The sequence below is a fragment of the Alligator sinensis genome, unplaced genomic scaffold (genome assembly GCF_000455745.1).
Source record: "Alligator sinensis unplaced genomic scaffold, ASM45574v1 scaffold510_1, whole genome shotgun sequence".
In the NCBI taxonomy this organism is placed as follows: domain Eukaryota; kingdom Metazoa; phylum Chordata; order Crocodylia; family Alligatoridae; genus Alligator; species Alligator sinensis.
The window spans coordinates 165,475-181,914 of record NW_005842052.1 but is presented as its reverse complement, the minus strand read 5'-3'; the positions used below and the strand labels follow the sequence as shown (position 1 = coordinate 181,914).

General features: G+C 44.8%; 1 long non-coding RNA gene across 1 annotated transcript; it reads left to right on the top strand.

Annotated features, from left to right (window-relative positions):
* The first annotated feature begins 2,099 nt into the window (after nt 1-2,099).
* Nucleotides 2,100-5,745, top strand: LOC102376282. Its single transcript, XR_323728.3, has 3 exons — nt 2,100-2,116; nt 4,706-4,789; nt 5,462-5,745. It is a non-coding gene; the product is annotated as an uncharacterized LOC102376282 (long non-coding RNA).
* Nucleotides 5,746-16,440: the final 10,695 nt, after the last annotated feature.

Sequence of the window (16,440 nt, the reverse complement as noted above, 5' to 3'; positions counted from 1 at the left end):
ACCGCCTCACTGAATCTTTAGGCATCTAGGTCCAGATCCTGGAAGAGATTTCAGCATCAGATCTGGCCTTACATTCCCCTTTGCATATGGGACTCTGATGGTTTTGTAAGAGTACTGAAGACTGAATACCAATTCAGTAGCAGCGGGAATGTAATCACATTTAAGAATATGGGTCTGTGTGACTCAACAGATGAGTTGTCTCTCTCCCTCTCTCGCAATCTTGTCTCTATCCCATTCAGACTGATAGAATCGGTGTTAAACAATCCTTTAAAACAGCTACCCAGATCAAATTATTTGTCAACACAGTGACTGAAAAACCATATATGACTTATGTATGTATAATGGCAATTCAGCATAGGTTGTAGGTAGTTCATCAGGTCAGTGCTACCATCATAAACCAACAATGCTGAGACTAGGGAGCTAGGTAAATCACAGAGGGTATCATATTCAGTGTATATCTAGTTGTGATTAAGTAGTCTCTGCTTTCCAAAGAAAGATAAGGCCCAGAAAGTACAGGTCCCTCGACAGCAGCAGGTAATCCTTATATACGGTCCCCAGCCACTAAGTCATTCATCACAATAAAAACAATCTGTGGGCCTAAGAAGGAAGACCATAAATCCAGCTTTATAAATGAGCGCTGTACATCTGATACGGTGCATTGCTCCAAATTTACAGCTGTTGTAAATGATGTGCTGAGGTTCAGAAATCCATCTGCAGTGTCTCGATGAGAAGAGAGGGAGGCAAGACGCTTCATGAGGAGCGGGAGGAATCGGAGAGAGGAGCACGCTTATGCTTAAAGCAGGAGTGCAGAGATAGGAGCCAGACGGTCCAGCTTGCATGGGAAAACTGAATGTGATCTTCCAGCCTTAGCCTCACAGTATCTCCATCTTCTCTTCAGCTAACAAGAGGGAAACCCCCTAGCTCCCAGGTTTCTGGTGTGTCCGGTCCAGAAACTGCCCAGAGCCAAAGAGTCGGACAAAGGTCTGCTTCACGCGCGGTCTCTGTTCTAGCTGAAGGCAGGGTAGAGAGGCACCTTTACTAAACAAGACATATAGAGAGAGCACAAGCTTTCATGGGCTGAAGCTCACGTCATCAGATGCAGCAAATCAAAGTCTTTCCTAGATCATATAGGCATCTACATACCTCAGTTTTCCAAGAAAAAAACAATGAAGGCACCTAAACATTGATTACTGCACATAGGTACCAGATACACCGAGCTGCAGGTGCCTACATCTTGCTAACGGCCATCTGGGATTCATAATTTAGGCCTCTCCATGCCTAAGGCCCCTGCCACACATTACATATATTGCACAATTTACCAGTTAATTGCACAATACATTTAGACCAGTCACATGCGCAAACTCATCATCATGCCATAAAAATGTCCATCCAGCTGTAAAAAGAGCCAACCAGCTACAAAGTTAGTGCTTGCAAATGTGTAACAACTCTAGAGCTGGTTTCTATCCAGCTGTAATTTGAATATGTGGCAGGGCCCTAGGTCTCACAAGGAGCCCAGTCTGGCAGGCATGCTCCAAGCAAACACAGCAGACTGAGTTGTGCGCTTGCTGTCACTACAAAAATGACAGTCATGCGAGCACCAGTGACCCCCTGGAGCTGGATGCCTTGAATTTTGGCATGATAACATGAGCTACTGTACAGCTGCATCCATCCGCACGCTCCTAACAGGTACAGCTCCCCATGTGTGCTCTCATGTTCTCTGATAACGGGCAAATATCATCCTCAGGTGCCTGGGCCTACAGCCCCTTAGGCATCCAGCCCCAGCTATCTTGGAGAATTGATGGGAGGGCACTGGGGTTGCCCAACAGGCTGCTATCTGTGGTTCAGCATTGGAAAGCACTGCAGTCTTGCAGTGTCATTTGCTGCAACTCAGCTGGGAAAGGGTGAAGAGCGGGGAAGAGGAAGAATGTAGCTCACCTGGACAAGCTGCTGCTTAGGAGGGAGGCAGCACAGCTGGGCTTGTTTGGGGCAGAGGCTGGCTGGAGAGGGTGACTCGAGAAACAGTCATCTCCCCCTTCTCCTGCTTCAACTAAGGTGAAGCAACTATAAAAGCAGGCAGTTTACTGCAGAGCTGAGAGGCTGTCCTGTCTGCTTTCCTGTAAGGACAGCTTTGCTGGCTGAGTCATACTCTTTGCTTTCTGTTTAATTTGCAGTTGGTGCTTGGTGGAGGGGAGCTGTGGGCAAAGCGCCTTTGTTTGGGGTCTTTTGGTGTTGGTCCTGAGCTCAGAATAGGTCTGGGTAGGGAAATGGAAGATTATATATCTCCTGGTAGGCCCACCTTCAGCTCTGATGTATGGTCCTGCATGTCTTGGGCTATTGGGCAGGGGTGTATGCACCCAGTGCTGCATGTCTTGGGTCAGGGTGCTTGGTGGTAGCCTGCTCCTGCATATCTTGGGCTACTGGCTGGGGTGTATGCACCTGGTCCTGCATGTCTTGAGCTACTGCCCAGATGTGAGCATCACGTGATACTTGCTAGGGAGAGCCAGCCTGATCCTTCAGTGTTTCCAGGCCCAGACTAGCTTGGGCTGTCACTATATAAAAGTCACCTCAGCACTTGCTTTGCAAAATGAACCAAAGCTTGATATTTTACTGTGAATGAGCTACTGGTGGGAACTGCTGCTAATGTAGGAGCGAAGTGATATTTCTTTGCCTTTTAGCAAGGCAGTGTGCAAAATAATGCTGGGTGGGGATGGTGGCTGGTTGAGCCAACATGGCCATTCATCAGTTGGGGAGAGGGAAAGCTGTCACTGGGTTGAGATGCCCAGGACCCTTCAGCCTAATTACTGGAAATGAGCTTGTGCTGTTGCTTTCTTGCAGTCCTGAACATGTGGCCAGCACCACTTTTAGTCTGTCTCATGCCTGTGTATTGGTGCATGTTCAGACCCAGGCTAGAGCAGCTGCGTGGCCTCACTGCCAGCATTTGGTGTCTGCAGAGCACCTATAAGAGAGGGAAGGGCATGCTTCCTGGCAAAGATCCTGGGCTTGGTGCAGGAGCAGGGCCCCCTACTTAACCCCTCCCTGTCGCATCTCACTAAGAAACTTGCTAACATTTTGGTCCCTTGTGTGAGTCCCCCACCTTCCCCTCTAGACATTAAGGTCCTGATTTGTTTGGGTTTTTTTAAGGACTTTCCCACTGATGGTACTGCCAATGCCTGCCGACTTGGGCACACTTCTGATCATCAGAGTCCCTGCTCCTTCATCCCACCCTGGTGAGGCAAGGTGGGGGGAAGATAGGATTAAGTTACAGCTGAGCTTTAAAGGGCTGATTGCACCCGGTCTGGAAAGCAGCAAGCACTAAGGCATCATTAATTAGCACCTCTACAACAGTCCTGTATTGCAGGGAAGAACTGACCCAATATCTCTTCCAGTTTTATTCTTCGCAAGGTTGAATTGGACCACACAGCTCCTTCATGCTTCCCAGATCCCTTAGCCTCAAGTCTCTGGTGTGCCAGCTGGTTGGACCTCTGTCCAAACTGCTGGCTGCCTTGAGTCTAGCATCCCGCTTTTCAATGAGTCTACGCTCCAACTTCCATCGCAGATAAGGGTGGTATTATTAGCTAGGTCGTGTGGGATAAACTGACATGACAGCTGCCTGCTCTGTGCCAGAAATGGGACCAGACAAAGCCCTCTTCTGTCTTGGAGGCTGCCGGCCTGTCAGTCTTTAAGTGCAGAAATGATCACCCACTCTTATTCGTTTGAATTTTGAATTTCAATTTTTCTCTACAGTAAAGTGCACTTAAAACAGGCTTTGGCAGTAATTAGAGGCTGTCTGATAAGTTTTATGGATGCAAAAATGGGTTCATCTCCATAACCACCTCTATGCTTCTGTGCTGTTGTGGTTCAGATGAAGTGGCTTAGCAGAGCACACAGTCAAAGGACATGCATTAACAGCATCTTCTGCAATGAGGAGACTAAGCATGCTGAAAAGAGCATCCCTGCAGCGGGTCATTCTGCTGCCAGGGAAGTCGATGGCAAAGATCCCGTTGACTTCAGTGGAAGCAGGATCATGTGATAAATACATGTATCGGGTTCCAAAATATACTCCAGAAAGATTAAACATGAATGGACTCTTGTTTGCATGACTAGTAATGATGTCTTGGGATTCACTTTCTCTGCTCATCTCTACAGTGGTAAAGCTGCTTTAAAAATGATGCTTTTAAAAATCAAATAGCTTTCATATAGCACCTTAGAGCACCTGCTTTCTAGTCACTGTCAGATGGATTTGGCCCCTTTTAAAAACCAAGCTATTTGTACTCCAGTTCCTTTGTTTATGTTTAGAAGCCTAATTTCAGGTCCCCAATTTGGAGAGTTTTTTGCTCAAAGCCTCATTACCCACCATCAGGCTCAAGGAAAGTTCAAGATAGTAAAAAAAGTGCCCATATGTAGGAAATAAACTTCATTTTACATTTATGTGGACTTTTATCATCTTGAACTTTCCCTGAGCAGGATGAAGAGAGCATGAGCCCAAAAGCTTGCAGAAAAAAATTTTTTTTTTTCTTTCAACTTCTCAGTTGGTCTAATAAAAGGTATCATTTTGGAGTTCTAGCCTTTTTTGCATTTCTTTCCATCTCAGACCAACATGGCTACCACATACATCCCTGACCTACCAGTAACTTTGACTTTTCCACTGAGTGTCGTCAGAAAGGCCACAATTTTTCTCAAAATTTTCCCCTCTGAATTCCTCCAGGAAAACTTCACATGTTGACAGTCAGAATAACTTTGCTCATCTGGATATGAGACTTGAACAATGGGAGAGTCCAACACAATCCAGGTGTGTTGAAACTGCTTTGGTACTGCAATATTAAGTGGCTTTATAGGGCACTGTGTGCCAGTAAAGGATATGGCAATGTGAGTAAATAAAATGTAAGAACATAGTTAAAAACATTTTGACTCCTGAGTAAAGATCAGGAGCGCTTTAATGAACACCAATGATTGACTTGCTGACTGAAAAATGTATTCCCAATTTACCCTCTGAAAATTACTATGCAAAACTGATGCTTAACACTATTCCTTTATCATTAAGAATTCTTCCAATGTACTTGATACTTGAGTAGTGTTGATTGGTCAGAACTAACAAGGTATCTTTCAGGCTCCTGACTGGTTAAGTGTACCAGCACTTCTGGTACTAAATGCATGAGCAAATCATTTTCATAACTATGATATTTGTTAATTTTCAATTAATTTTAGATTTGCTTGTGCAAATTTAATAAATTGGTTCCTGCAGGTTGGTATGTAGAAATGTGCCGGGTCTGACTATTCATGCCAGTGAAACGCAATCACACCAGTGTTCATAGAACGGGGATGCAGGGGTCACAGGTGTATGCAGGCATGAACATGAAGTGTTCCAGCACTTGAGCCAATATCCCTGAAAAAAGGGATTTTTTTTTTTTTTTGGTTGAGTGCATGCAGTGAAAGGACAGCTGCATTATTTGTTCCTTTCTAGGCCTAAACCCACCAAATCGGTGTCTGTTTCCCACTTACCTCCCTGGGGCACTGATTCATCATTGACTCGGAGAAAGCTGTACATCTTTGGTGTCATCAGTCCCCCTTCCAGCAACGTGCTGGTTTTGTCTGGAGGTCTCCTATCCAGTCACCAAATAGGACATGGTTTGCTGTGGAAATCAAAGAAGAGCAGGTCAGGCTGCTCCGTCTCCATAAACTCCAGCGTGTTGCTATTTGTCACAAGACACCAGTAAATGAACTTGTATGGCTTTGATGGTTTGTTCTCCACAGTCTCTTTCACCTGGGCCCACAAAGCTGTGTGCTGAGACTTCTCCCTTCAGCAGAAGAGGCTGCAGCAGCCATGCCCTACCTCCCCTCCCTGCTGGGATGGACTGTAACTCTTCTCAAGCCTCCTGCAGACTTTTCTTCATTTTTTTGCATCCTTGCATTTACAATGGCAAGACTGCATGTAGATGTGGAGCAAGTATAAGAACTGTGATTTACTGGGTCAGATTATAAATCTATCCAGCATCACACGGGTGCAGAGGGTGAACAGGGCAGGTCCAGGACTCCACTCCCTGTTCCTCTCCCATAGCGGTTTCCAGCACTGAGGGGTGTAGGATGTTCTGACTCGGAGGCTGCATCCCTGTCTACCGTATTCAATACCCACCGACGGACCTTTCCTCCAAAAACTGGTCCAATCCCCATTTGAACTGGGTTAAGCTACCAGCCTCCACAGCTTCTTGTGGCAATGAGCTCCACAGGTTAATTGCTCACTGTGGGGGAAAAATAACTCCCTTTTTGTATCATTTCAGAGCATCTCTGCAAATGGATGGGGACTGATAGAGGGTGGGGTTGAGCAGCTTCCCAAAGAAGCTGCTGACCTGTGATACAGTGAAGATCCTGTGATAGGTGCTTGCGCAGAGTCAAGATTGTGTATTACCAGGGGGCGGGAAATGAACCCAAGAGTCGTCAAAGTTTGACATTGAGCAAAAACAAAAAAACCCCAGCCATCTTCTGAAACTAGAGGGAGGGAAGGAGAAAATAAGATATGCAAAACTGCTCTTTCCAGGGAGGGGAGAACCTTGACTTCGATTGTCAAAGGTGTTGCACGGCCAGACTCTGCAGATGCCAGGCTTTGAGGAGGACAGCAGCACCCAGGTAGTGGACTTAGTTGCCTAAAGAGGCAAAGAGATCTGGACCTTTGATGCCATCCTGCAAAGGGCTACTAAAGATGTCCTTTAATCATCAGTGTATGATCCCGTAACATGCTTCTGGGGGCTAGGGGACATGTTGCTATGGAGGGAGATGGCCACAAGCCTCTTCCCATGAGAATCCATGAGCATCCAATAACCCTGAAATCCCACAGGCTGGTTTTTTCCGCCTTTTAATGCCATTAAGCTAATGGTGTCATGGCTTGCTCTTTCTTATCCCTTTCTCTTGTCTCCCATCCCTGTGACTCCCATTAATCAATCCCTGTGTGGCTATCTTTTTCTGCAATGTGTGAGTACTGCATTCGCACACATACAGGTTGTGCATTCAGGGCTTTTGCTCATATCTATGCTATTTGTTGCTAAAGGAGTGGGGAACTCCTTGGGGATAGAGCTCCAGCCCTGATTCTGCGCTGCTTCCTGCCTTGTGTGTCACGTTATGTGCAGTGGTGGGCACTGTAAGAGGCTATCGGGCCATTCTGGTCGCACAGTGAAGGCTGCTGGCATTGCACTCACAGCTGCGCAAAATGGGTGTAAGTTGCTCCCCCAGCTGTACAGCTGTGAGCAATCCGGCCTCACATTTGGGAAGTACAACTTGGCTGCCACCTGAGCGCTATGCACATGCTGCAGCCCCGGTCTGGACTGAAGGGACATCAAGGGCGTGCCAGAAAACACACAGCTGGCTGTTGTGGGAAAGGAGGATGCATGGGGAATATGACCTACCCCCATGCCGGCAGATGGGATTGCAGGAAATGTGTCAGGGCTGCTGAGTCCTTGTTCAGTATAGTACAGTAATGTCATTAGCAATTAGGGCTCTGGGTACACTGCTTTACAGCCAGGCATCCCTGTGGCTGGACTCTTAGTGTGTCTCCATCACTGCCCTTTGTCTTCCTGCTTCCACTCTCTGGTATCTTTTCATCATTTCCAGGGTAGGTTTATAACAAAAAGATTATACAGTTCACAGCAGATCTCTCTTTCCACCCTGCTTGCTCCTTCGTTAACACAGCCCCAGCCTGCCATAGTCACTTTAACCCATGACATACCAGGACCTGTGGGCTGCCGGCAAATGAATGCTTGGATGGTTTCAAGGGTGTAGAAATCTAGAACTCTTGGGTCCGAAATGATACCTTTTATTAGACCAACTGAGAAGTTGCAAAAAAAATATCCTTTCCTGCAAGCTTTCGGGCTCATGAGGTCTTCATCCAGCTCAGGGAAAAGTATAGATTGTGCAAAAATGAAGTTTATTTCCTAAATTTTCACCACTGGAGGTGGAAGGCTGTCCCTCTGGGTGCATGCAAGTGTCTTGGTGAGTTGTGTAGAGTTGCTCTTTGATGTGTAGATCAAGTAGGATCTCTTCCCTGCAGGAGTCAGATGGCAGGCAGGGAGATAGGAAATCTTTCTTGTTGGTCTGCAATGAAGTTTAAAATCCAAAATCAGCTAAAATTCGGCATCTTCCATCTGTTGGGGGTGTACATGGTAACCGTGTTTGTCTGAGACCAAAAGAAATGCAAAAATATAGAATTCTTGGTTCCAAAATGATACCTTTTATTATTAGACTCACTGGGAAATCGCAGAAAAATGGAGGGGTTCAAGAGAGTCTGGTTCCAGTTCTCTATCTTCTTACCAAGAAGGGTTAGAAATGGGGGCTCCTGGAACCCAAATACTGGGGGGAGTCCTGGGTTTCTGAAGGGACAAATATCACTCCATTTCTAGCCAGGGCAGGTCCTGAGATGCTTTACCTTTGTAGCAATTATATCATTGCACGCAGAAAAGCAATTTCACCTAATTTTTAGTTTTCTAAAAATATTATTCTTTTCCTTTTCCTCAGAGGCCCAGGGATCAGAACAACTGCAAAATAAACCCTAGTGACAAACTGTCCCACAGGCAGATGCACCAGTTTACTGTAACAGTCAAATTTCTGCCTTGATTAGAGTGGAATAAGTTCATTAAATCTCCATTGTGGAGATGTTCTTTACAGAGAATTTAGCCCAGGGCGACTGCAGCAGTACAAGGAGGGACAGTAAAAACAGTACCATTAAGTCTCCAAAATGTCTGCCTATGCAAACTGGCACTAAACTACCTAATCTTTACGGACATGAATGTACTTTGTGGGGACAACGGATGCACGTACATTTAAGCGCCCACATATCCAAATTTGACATTTGATGTATGGTGTATTTTTGCCTTTGTGGTAACATCTAGTAATACAGTTAAAGCAAAATCTCACTTGATTTATCTGCAAAGCGAGTGTGTTTGCAATAGTTTCCAGTGACCGTTTCATCACGTTATCCTATTTGTCTGCAAAAGCTTTATAACATAGTTCCTATTGAGGTCAAGCCTACTCATTTGCTGCGGAGTATTAACAAAGGCAATGGATGCATAAACTTTGAGTGTATAGCTCTAAAAAAAGTGTAAATGTTATGATGAATTGTCTCCACATGTAGCACAGGGGCTGTAGTTTGGGTTTCTCTGCTTCACTAATTATTCTGAAATTTGGTGACTTTTTTTCCTCCTGTTCTGATGTGTCTGCACAGGGAATTATCCTTCAATAGCTTTCCTTTCCCTCATCTGGACAAGCCCCTAGTGATGGAGGGAAAACAAGGACTTTGGTAGAAACAGAGGTAGGTATCCTAAGGGACATCCCAATTGTTATCTGGGATGTGCCATCTAACTCTTATTGAGTCTTGGTGCATGGAGTGATCAGACTTCTTTAGCATAGGCAACTGATCCTTTATGAGGCTTGTTGAAAAGACTTGGGAACCAAAATTGGAAGGGACAAGTTTTGAAGCAGGCTCTAGTACCTGTATATCCTGGGTTTCGACCAGCTCTACCCATCTCAATTTCTTCCTCCCTCTGGTCAGTACACATCCTGTTCGTGCCTACAATCAGCGTGCACCTGTTTCACTCCCACTGAACAATTTCCAAGAGCATGTTATAGCAATATTGCCGTGTGGCTGCCAAGAGAGGCACTCTGCTCTCCGTGACTTTCATGTTCCCTTCTCCTCCTCTATCACACTCTGCTTTCACCCACTGGTCAACCTTTTCAATCATTTCATATGCAAAATGGCCATCTGCAGCTCTTCAATCATTCCCATTTTAATTTACAAAGCCCACTTAGCAGGGCTGGTTATCGCTCTGCTTTAGAAGTGAAGTAATTGAGGCCGCTGCCTGATGTACTCAAGGAAAGACAAATCCCTCCCTTTTGTATTGATTTCAACCGATAATCATTGTCTGGGCTGCAAGCTCTTAGCTCTAAAAACTTTGAGTCAAATTCTCCTTTCGCTTGCCCAGCTGTAAGTGTGGGGAAATTGCACTGAAGTCAAAGGAATTTAATTCAGATTTAAACCAGAGCAAAAAGGGGCAGGATTGCCCACTTCACCGTTAATTTAGCTCTAAAAAAAACGAGAGAGAAGAAAGAGCAGGTTTATTTGAGTCCAGATTGCGCCCATTACTGCCACTGAGCAGTAGCTGATCCCACTACCAGTAATGCAACTCATCATGGAGTAAAACCTTGATTTATTTTTTTTTTTAATTATTATTTTTTGGTTTGTTTTTTGTTGTTGTTGTTTTTTACTCCTGTTCAGTTCAATAAGCAAAACTCCCACTGATTCCCTGAAGTCAGTCTCAAATCCCAGTCTTAACTGCACTTAAAACACAAGCATTCAAGCACTAAGTGCCACCATAGCATAGCAAAGTTAGCATTTTGTTTCCAGCCAGGAGCATCTCCAGATGGTATTACCTAACACGTGGAGCTAACACGATTGGGAGCTTCCAGTGAGGTGCATGCACAAACCACCCCTCCACTCTGCCAGAGCCCATTTATGACCCCACTACAGTGGGAGAGCTGGGACCAACAATCAGGGTATATTGATCCACCCCACCACCCGAGCATTGCAACAGCTCTGCTGTGGTGCTGAGGCTAAGTCTAACAAACAACTGTTTAATTTAGATAGTAGGAAGCATTACTGCTGGCTAGCCCCACACCGAAGCACCGTCGTGCCCCAGCCAGCAGCCCCTCTGGAGCATGTTGAACTGGGGGGAGCAGCCCCAGGCTGGCAGAATGACCCCCTGGGACTTGACATGCTGCGCTCCCGGGTGCAGGTGCATACGCAGTGCCTGGGAGCAATAAACTCTGGAGCAATAAGCCCCGAAGTTTCTTCCAGTGCACTAATAGCCCAAGTTTTATTTAGATTGTAGTAAGCAAGCAAGCAAGAAAGCTTAGGAAGTTTTCTGAGCAGTCGCACAATGGGTGCATCTGCATGTGTGAAGTGTCCCGTGTGACAAGGCCCTAAGACGAGAGTGAGGATGGTACAATCCTGTCCCAACTGGAGCATATTGCAAGAGCCCCTTCTCAAACCCGGCTTGCAAATACTTGCCCAATTTGCTCATAGGCGCGGCTGTTTACCAAGCAGGGTCCCAGCCCCTGCCTCTCCTGCCTCAGCTGAGCTCCCGCTGCAGCACTATAAACATTATCTAAGGTCTTAATGACTGGCCCATTTTTTTGCTTTTCTAATAGTATCGCTTCTTTTTTCCACCCTTCTTTGCCACAAACGCTGACAGACCACAGACTCGCTGCTTATGTCCTGCACCTCTCTAGAAACACTGAGAAGCAATAAACTTTCATTTCCTTCCACAAATATGATGAAACTGCTTCATTATTATAATGTCTGTGTTATTCCACCAGAGGGAAGAAATGAAGCCCCACGTGCTCTAATGGTTTGGTTTTTTTCTCGGTTTCCTTGGCATCAAATTCTCTTCTCTCTCACTTTTTTTCAGCTAAAGTAAACAATTTTCCTGCTACAGCGTTCACAACGTTTCTGATGAACTGAAGCCATTTGAAGCTTGCACACGTAGATCTTTCGCTGGAGGGGAGAATGGCAGAGGGGGAAAAAAAATCACATTTTGGGGGTAAACACAATTCATGATGGGGTTACTATTAAGCTCTGACAGTCCAGTGTTACAGAGCAAATTCGGTAACTTGGATCAAGATGTTTTGAGCTAATAAAGCTGCAGGTTTTAGAAGCTAATTAGAAAGAACTCGCTGCCTATATATATTTTTACAATGCTATATATATAGTATTGTAAAAACCTATCATTTGGCAAGGCCACAGGGTTGCTAAGTTTTAGACTATGGCTGTCTGAGCATTGACAATAACAGGAATGGCGTCCTCATTTTAAACTGCAGTTAGCAGGTTGCATGCTTTATGGCCAAAAGCTCACGCAGGGCAAGATCGCGGCATGTCCTCTGTTCATTGCAAGGAAAAATGCTGCTGTGGAGAGCTGCATTGGCACCTCTATTCTTACTCTCCCACCTTCTCTCGGTCACTGCTTCACATTGCCTCCACGTTGTCTAGCGTTGGCCTGTAAGGGTATGCAGGGAATGTGTCTGCCTATGGGGTTTTTTTTATAAGCACGAGGCCCCTATGGGAACAAATAATGCAAAACTAGTAGGTCAAGAGACCCCAAAGCCCAACTCCACTCTAAAAGAGGAAGAAGGTCTTTATGCGGCCATGTTTAAGATGATAATGAAAGATGCCATTCCCCTCTCCTCGGTAGTGACACCTGGGGTCTGAACCTCAGTAAGTTCTTGAAAGAAGAGCAGGGGTGTGGGTTGTAGCCGTGTTGGTCTAAGGGCATAAGCAGACAAGGTTCTTCAGGTGAAGCTGATCTCTTTTATTAGACCAACTTAAATAGTTGGAAAAAAATTTCTTAGCAAGCTTTTGGGTCGGGCTGAGGAAGCATCTGCAGTTGGTGTGTGCTCTTCCTGGGTGGAATAAATAGTAAAGAGGCCAGAGGCTGGGCTGCAGCAAGACAGGCAGTTGGTGAAGATGTACATTGAGGAGTCTGTGGGTGAGAGACAGGCTGGCAGGGTGGATGAATGTAGCAGGTAAATAGTGGAGAGGTACCTGGGGAGTCAGATGCCTGGCAGGTTATAGTGTGTCATAAATCCAATGTCTGTATTTAGTCCATGATTTATTTTTTTTTGTATCCAGGAGGTGGATGAAGTGAAGTTCATAGGCTCCTCCAGAATAAACGCGCGCCAGAAACCGATTAAAGACAAGAATACCCAATTACTGGTGGGGGGTGGAAAAGCAATCAGGGCTGGTGGACAGAGGTGATATCTTTTATTAGACCAACAAGATTTTTGCAAAAAAAAATCTTTAATTGCAAGCTTCCAGGAACAAACACCCTTCATCGGGCATCAGAGAAAATATAGTAAAAGTTCTCCTGGGTAGAAATGAAAGTTCATATTTCACAGAGGGGTCAATAGATGGAAAAACCCTCTAGGCAGGCAGTTCAGAGCTGGTATGAAGTCTCAGCTCCTGTGAGGTTGTGGTGGTACAAATTACCTTTGACAGAGGCAGGAGCAGGATCTCAGGTTTCAGGTGGTCAAAGTTGTTTCCTGTTTGGGAAAACGTCAAGATTTCATTTTTAAAAATCAGCTAAAATTGGATATCTTCCATGTGTCAGGTATTCAGGTTATAGCTGTATTGGTCTGGAGGAATAAGCAATCAGGGCTCGTGGACAGTGATATCTTTTATTATTTAAAGATGCCTGATGAAGGGTGTTTGTGCCCAAAAGCTTGCACTTAAAGACATTTTTTTGCAAAAATCATGTTGGTCTAATAAAAGATATCACCTCTGTCCATGAGCTCCGATTGCTTTTTCCTCTAGACCAACTCGGCTACAGCCTGGATAACTAACACAACTACCGGTGGGGGCACATTTCTCACAAGAAAACCACTCTCTCTCCAATCTCTCAGTTCTAATCCTCAAAGGGGATTTACAAAACATCTTTCACAGATGACCCTATGAACTTCATCGACCTCCTGGGTACAAAAGATCATGGACTAAATATAGATATTGGATTGATGACACATTATCACCTGTCTGACATCTGACTCCCCAGGTACCTCTCCACTACTTACCTGCTACATCCATCCCGCACCCCCCAGCCTGTCTCTCACCCATTGACTCCTCAATGTACATCTTCACTGACTGCCGGTCTTGCTGCAGCACAGCCTCTGACCTCTTTACTATTTATTCCCTCCAGGAAGAGCACACACCAACTGCAGATGCTTCCTCAGCCTGACGAAGGGTTTTTAAACCCAAAACCCTGCTAAGAAAAAAGAAGTTCCAACTATTTAAGTAGGTCTAATAAAAGATATCAGCTTCACCCAAAGGACCTTGTTTGAAAGAGGAGCAGCAACCCTAACTAACCATATTGGTGCCCCCTGGAACTGGGAGACATTTGCACTGTCACTGAACATTTAGTAAAGATTTGCTTGACTGGAGGCTGGGTGTCGGCAGTGTTTTTCTAGTGCATACCTTCTAATGAAGGCTCTGCATGAGACTACATTAATGCCAGTTCTTATTTTCCTCTGGTGCCTTGACGCAGATGTCTTTTGCTATCGGGGCTTTCTTATGACAGTTAATCTTGCAGCTAAATGATCCTCAGGATGATGTCTAGCTACAGAAGATTAGACATTAGAAGGAAATATGAGATACGGCTATGTTAGAGCTTTGTTCTCGTTGTGCCTCACCAAAGGCCAATGGAAAAATTACATTTAATTCAATCTTCGCCAATAATCATTGGGTCGAAGTCTAACTCCTCCATGGCTGCAACTAAAATCACAACTCGATACTAAAAGGTATGCATAGGTAGGGTGACTTGGCAGAGAAGCCAAGAACAGAGTTCAGGCAACCTGACTGTCCTTTCAGGTCCACCCCAGGACGTGTTGCTTGGGCACAGTGGGGAGGCTGGCATGGCCACTTGGCTTTGGGTATAGGGAAGCCTTTGGTTTTCCAGGCTGTCAATCTGATGCTACTTACCAACACCCTCAAAATGAACTGAAAGCTGCAAACGTATTTCAATATTCATTGCCTGTGCCTAGAGCAAACACAACCTGGGGGATGTAATTTGTTAGAACCACAGCATGTACTCCTGGAAAAATAGCAACCTCTTTTCTTCCAACTCAGTCTGTTTTTGTTACAGTCACTTAACTATATGGACTCCTACAGCAGCAAATTTATTTGCTCCAGCTAGTTTTTTAAAATCCATTTATATGTGCTTTAACCTATTCTCCAGTCTCCAAGGAACATAAGAGATATAAAGAGCTTCCTAATTAAAATTCAGAGCTAATAATTCTGACTTGGTTTTATGTGTAATACACAGCACCTGTCATGCAGATTGCACCTCCAAAAGCTTTGCAGAATACAATAAGTAAAGTATAATACCAGCTGAGAGGCTCAGGTATCAGACTGACTGAGCGTTTTAGGCTCTGCCCAATGCTGGCACAAGTCTGAATTGCTGCAGTGGTAGCTATTGTCAGGATAAGGGACGGCTGAGGGCTGTTATTGGACTCTTTTTTTTTCTTTATTGTAAAAACAGTAACCAGTTAATTGGAGCTCTCGAGTTTGTGTAAAATGACTCCAATCTGCTACCAATCAACCCATAAAAATGATTCTCAACACATGTGAAGTACCCTGGGGGGGGAAGAGCTAAATTATTGTTAGATCTGAGAAAGCTTAGAAGGGAAAGGCTGGCTAGTAACTCAATTGCTGTTTTGGTGGAGAGGAAAGATAAAACAGGGTCTAATCTTCTGCTTAAGTTTGCTCCTCCTCTTCAGGCATAAATGCCCAAGGGGAAACCAAAGTTCAAGTTGATACCTGCTTCAGTTCTCTCATTGCTTGCTTTATGAACGGTTAGTCATAAGGGTTAGACTTTGGAGACAGTCCCTTACAAGGACTTTTTTTTTTCCCCAAATATTTAAGTTGATCTAATAAAAGAGAACAGATTCACGCAAAGAACCTTGTCTGCCTGTGTCCTTTAGACCAACACGGCTACAACCTACACCCCTCCTATCGTGGGAGGAATTTGAACACTGATCCCTGGGGAGTTGGAGAAATCCAGATGGAGGAACCCATGCTGTGGTATCATTAAAGGTCTGTTCTCTTCCTCATTCCTAGTTGTCCTTATTCACTGCAGGACCTAAATTATTAGATGGCGTCAGGAGTGATGAATGGGGAAGATTGGATGGATCTGCAGTGTTATCCCTAGCAGAAAGCTGGTAATTCAGGGCCTCAGAGCTACACTCAGCAAGGAACAAAGGCCTTTGCGAGTACAGTCCCCTCTCTGCAAGGCAGAAGTGTCATCAGCTCAGAGAGATGTGGATGCGTTGCAAGCCCCTTCTTGCCTTTCATTGTCAGGCAATATAGCTGAGCACTCGAGACCATTTAGACAAAGGTTTGAGTTGTGTTTAGCTGCTATAGGAGCAGAAGAGAACTGATAAAGTTAAATCATCCATTTTCCTGCATGCGGTAAGGGAAGAAATACAACAATTTTACGTTTGCTCCAGGCCAAAACATGAAGTTAAATGAGATAATGAATAAATTTGAAGAATATCGTGTGCCAAAATGCAATGAGACTTTTGAAAGGCATAAATGTTTTATGTGCATGCAAACAACAGATAAAAGCATAGAGCACTATATCACAGAGTTTAAAAGGCTCAGCAAGAGTCTGTCTTTTTGGGGATGTGACAGATTCTCTGATCAGGGCTAGAATCATTTGTGGCATTATAGACAATGGATTAAGAGAGAGGCTGCTCCACGAAGGAGACCTATCCCTTGAAAAAACTATACTGATTTCTAGAGCAGCTGAAACTGCTCAGGCCAAAGAGCTGAATGCAGCTGAGGATGGTGTCCATGCAATATGTAGTAAAGATGGACAGAAAAGGCTACTTCAAATGGAGGTTACCACAGCTACTACC